Raw genomic sequence first — 5,112 nt, forward strand, 5'->3', positions numbered from 1 at the left:
TTTGGGCAATATTTTCTTCTCTAGATCCTTCTGAGCTGTAGTCTGTCCACTTGTAAAAAGGATGAGAATTTTCATGCTTCGTTTGGACCATCAGAATTTGTGACCAAAATTCTGCTAGCACTCAAAAACATTTGGATGTTTGGGGGAATATTTAAAACGCTTGATGTGGCATTCCCGCCTAGGCTAGCCTCTGCACTAGATGTGTTTGTAGGTTCCTTTATAGCTCATGAGATCCTTTTTCTTGCAAACATTTCCCCTTATTGAACTTCTGTCTTTTGAGTATATACTGTATTCTGAAACATAAATTCTTTTTTTTTTTTTTTGAGGAAGATCAGCCCTGAGCTAACATCTATTGCCAATCCTCCTCCTTTTTTTCCCTTTTTCTCCCCAAAGCCCAGTTGATAGTTGTATGTCATAGTTGCACATCCTGCTAGTTGCTGCATGTGGGACGCTGCCTCAGCATGGCCAGAGAAGCGGTGCATCGGTGCACGCCCGGGATCCGAACCCAGGCCGCCAGTAGCGGAGCGTGCGCACCTAACCGCTAAACCACCGAGCCGGCCCCTGAAACATAAATTCTTAAAATAAAAGTTTCTGACAATTTAGTTTAAGTTCTTGATACACTTTTAGTGTCTCTTGAGCTTTGTCTCTCCTGGAGTAAAACTGATATTGAATGGAGTTCCAAAGAGATACATCAAACTCTAAATTGTAGCTTATCTGGGCAGGTTAGGTAGCTTTACAGATGTGGCAAGAGGCTTGTCTGCAGAAATCCCGTCCCTGTGTGATCAGGACTCGCCTCTTCAGGTCAACCCCAAATGTCCTTGGATCCCAGAATCTCCTTCAGAATCCACCCCACCACCTCCCTGCTCCCCTCCACTCCAGGGAGGGGGAGGAGGAGGGAAGCTTGTCTTCTGCAGAGATCTGATGATTGGGGCACCTCCTGACTGCAGTGACCTCCCCCATTACCATTTATTACAAACTAGGATGGTTCCAAAACGGTGTCATTCACCATTTGTTTGGCAAATTCAACTCACATCACAATATCCGTTTACAAGATAAAGAACACAGCTACTACCAGTTCTGATAAAATGAGGGAGATTTTCCTCCACCTCTGCGGGGCTCATGCTCCCCAGCCTTCCTCCCACACTTTTCTACCCCGCATCTGTCAGATCTGGAAATCTCCCTGTTCCCTCTCTGTGCTCATTGCTGCTGCTTCCCACATTATGTGCATTCAGGTAGTTCACGATTTGAACTAGAATCGGAATAACAGCATTTAGAATTCCATACTGATTTGCTATTAAAAGGGATCTAGGCCTATGCCCCTTGGGACCAAGAGTTGCTTTTATATGTTACCATGAATATATCAGTACTGCATTAATTTAGAATTTCCAAAGTTTAAAAAAAATTGGATTTTTCAATAACTATGACCACAATTATAAAAGTCAGACCTCCAGACAAAGAGACTGTAATCGAGGAATGGTATTGATGGTTTTCAACCCCGCAGAGCCTCTTCCACAGTTGAAAGAGTCTGGGCTGAAAAAGAGATTCATACCTTACCTATTTCCGTGGGCTCTTCCTGAGACACCACCTGGGCGGCTGACCTATTTCTCTGTCAGAAGCAACGAGGCTCCATGTGATTTTTCCCAACATCTGTAGGCTTGAAAATAAACAATTTTGAAAACCTGCAGCTCAGCACTTGGCATTTTACCAGAACTTTCCCATCTTCCAAAAACCAAATCTGTTTTTTTATTCCACTATGGAGTGCCTCATTTATCTTTCTCAGGAGAAAATGTAATAAAAACTAGAGAATTTGGTTCAGGGGATATATGATGGACAGTTAAAACGATCCTAGAATTATAGTTTCTTATGAAAATTATATCAGACCTACTTTTTTCTAGGAATACGTATATTTTTCTAGAAATATATATATGTGTATATATATATATATAATCTAGTACCCCAATTTTTATTCTCTTCAATCTCTTCATCAGTATATTAGTAAAATGTCAGGTAAGAGAGAGCAATACAACTAAAACAGAGACAAAAGACCACGTTTTTTAGTATAATTAATTACAGAATCCTGACGATAAATTTCACAGTATCACTAATGTCATACCTTTATTCAAGAGAAGACAAGGGGCCGGCCCGGTGGCGCAAGCGGTTAAGTGCGCGCGCTCCCCTGCGGCGGCCCGGCGTTCGCTGGTTCGGATCCCGGGCGCGCACCGACGTACTGCTTGGTAAGCCATGCTGTGGTGGCGTCCCATATAAAGTGGAGGAAGATAGGCACAGATGTTAGCCCAGGGCCGTCTTCCTCAGCAAAAAAGGAGGAGGATTGGCGGATGTTAGCTCAGGGCTGATCTCCTCAAAAAAAAAAAAAAAAAAAAAAGAGAAGACAAAAAGATCTGGTGCCATCTTTATTGCTTATGAAAAATTCATTCTTTTTACCAGGAAGAAAAGTGATAAAAATTGATTTGATATAGTCCTTTTAATTAAAAAAAAAGGCAAGACTCCACTATGGGGAAAAAAAACTGTATATTAACAGTCATATCTACATATGTTGAATTCTAGAAGTACAGATTTAGACTTTCTTGAGTGGTGAGATTTATTTCTGTGAGAATAATCTGGAAAACCCCAGTACAAATATAAATCATTGTGGGATTCACGGTGGTGACAGGCCTGACACGGGGCCTGTTGATTTTACACATGTACATGTATCATTTTGACCCCAAGACTTTAAATACTATCGAAATGTTTAAAAATGTTCAAATCAAAAGCAAATTATGATTTCCAGGTAGGCCTGCAAATGGGATATAACCACCTCTGTCACCTGCTTTGTCAATGACAAAGACTCTGTAAATGTCTGAAAATGCCCCACTTCAGTTAACCAGTTCACCCAGGCCTTGATGGGGGGCGTCAAACAGCTATTCAACTTCTTAAGCCAGCCCACAAGTGCAGCCCAGAGACAAAGCAAGACAAGCAGAAGCTGTTGTCTCAGGCTAGAAGATAGCTGCCCACAAAGGGGATGTCCCCATTGAGACCACCTGTCATTTAAGCAGGTATTAATCCTGTCACCACCTTGTGGAGAGCCAGAAGGCTCAGCTGGTGGCAACTGCACATGCATGGATCCCATTGAGCTAGTCCTCCAGCCTGCCTTGTGCTGTAAAGTAGGAGTTCCCTAGTTCATTATCAAGGGCAAGGCCACATTGAGATGTCTTGTCCACAGAAAGACCCGCACCACCATCACCTTCACGCAGCTTAACTTGGAAGAAAAAGGAGCTCTGGCTACACTGGTGGGAGCTATCAGGATCAGTTACAATGCCAGATAGAATGAGACCCACCATCACTGGGAGGCAACATCAGAGGTCCAAAATCTGCAGCTCTCATTGCCAAGCTGGAAATGCAAAAGCTAAAGAACTTGCCACCAAACGGGGATAAAAGTACAATGTTAACTTTTGTGTACATAAAAATACAAATTATTCTTCAAACCAAATCCAGTCTCATAATAATCTCTTCTCTCTCCAACTTTGCATAGTACTATATCCTAGAACACACAAACTCATGCTTGAATACTTATATATTGCATGTTGTTTTTTAATTGGGTTAATGCAGGTGACCTGTCTTCTCTAAGTTACAATCTACAACTTGTAATCTCCCCAAGTCCCTGAACCATTCTTTGTCACTATACCTTGTATTGTAGTTACTTGGGTGCCTGCCCCATGTCTCCTACCTGACTGCAAGTTTATTGAGGGGAGAAAGTGTATGTTATTGACCCTTATACTGAATTGATTTACAGCTAAGATCATTTTGTTGTTGTTGTTGTTGCTTATATCATCAAAGTTCCTAGGACAATTCTGCTCACACAATAACAGTATGGAGACAAATGAGCAATGCCAAAATAGGGCCCCCAGGAACTCCATCATGTGCCCACATCTATAGCAGATATCAATCTCCCTGCTTCTGGGATTATCTCAACACTACGAGTAGTGAATGGGTTAGTAGTTCCCAATTCCACCATGGTTGTAAGACCTCTTATAAGAGTCAGTATACCGCTAGCCTGTGGTACAGTAACAAATAAATGCTGAAATTTCAATGGCTTATCAAAGCAAAAGTTTCTTTTCCATTCATAACATGTCTAATGCTGGTGTTCTGCTTGATGTGGAGACTCAGTGATAGAGGCTGCTTCCATCTGTGGCTCCTCCATGTCAAAACGGTCACTACCAAAGGGAAAAAGATTATGAAAACCTATACTGGTTTTTAACTGCCCTAGACCAGAAGTGACAAAAGTCCCTTTTGCTCATGGCCCATTGGCCTAATCTAGATACATGGCCCCGATTCAATTACAAGGGAGGCTGAGAACTAGGGGAGTCCATGAAACATTTGGAGAGTATTGCTCTCTCCAGTGCAAATGGATTTTTTTAAAATGGAACCAGGGGACCGGTTAAGGAACGCCACTTGTATAGGGAGATGGCTGTACCAACAAGATACATGACAACAATGTAATGTTTCATTGTATCATTGAATCAAGAGCTCCTCCACTTTTACATTAAAATAACACCCATATTTATGTAATTGATTTTCACCATTTTCAAGGAAAGCAAGTCTTACAAAGAAAATGTGTTTTCTACTTCATACAAAGCAATGAGGTGTTATGACTTGGCTTTGGAAGAAAGTTCTTAAAATAATATATCAGGCTCATCTGTTGAGGCTGTCCCTTCTGCTGCAGCTGGCTATTGCCCAGTTTTCTATCTCTTATAATAGTAACCAGCTTTGAAGCCAAAATAAACTCCCTAGTTGTTCTTTAGAACACCCCATCTGCCTCATCCTTCAACACCAGGAATACTTCCAGAGCTCTTAACGGCTGTGGTAGTGCATACTATAAATCAATTGTCATGTGGCTTCATTCCATCAAGACTAAAAAGATGTTCCCGTTTCATCATTGTTGCAAAAATACTTAAACTTTTTAATTTCGTACAGCAATTTTTCTCAGATCACTAGCTTAAAGACCATCTTTGGGATCGTAAGTGAAAATAGTCCTTTCCCATGTGAAAAATAATCTGATTCTCTAAAAACATTTCTTTAGGATCAAAATAATATCAAAAGAGAATAGTCACAAAA

The 5,112-nt window shown here is 41.2% G+C and overlaps 1 pseudogene; it reads left to right on the top strand.

Annotated features, from left to right (window-relative positions):
• The first annotated feature begins 2,000 nt into the window (after positions 1-2,000).
• Positions 2,001-3,945, top strand: LOC131410012 (large ribosomal subunit protein eL8-like; annotated as a pseudogene).
• The last annotated feature ends 1,167 nt before the right edge of the window (positions 3,946-5,112 follow it).

Source organism: Diceros bicornis, chromosome 9 (assembly GCF_020826845.1).
Source record: "Diceros bicornis minor isolate mBicDic1 chromosome 9, mDicBic1.mat.cur, whole genome shotgun sequence".
Lineage (NCBI taxonomy): Eukaryota > Metazoa > Chordata > Mammalia > Perissodactyla > Rhinocerotidae > Diceros > Diceros bicornis.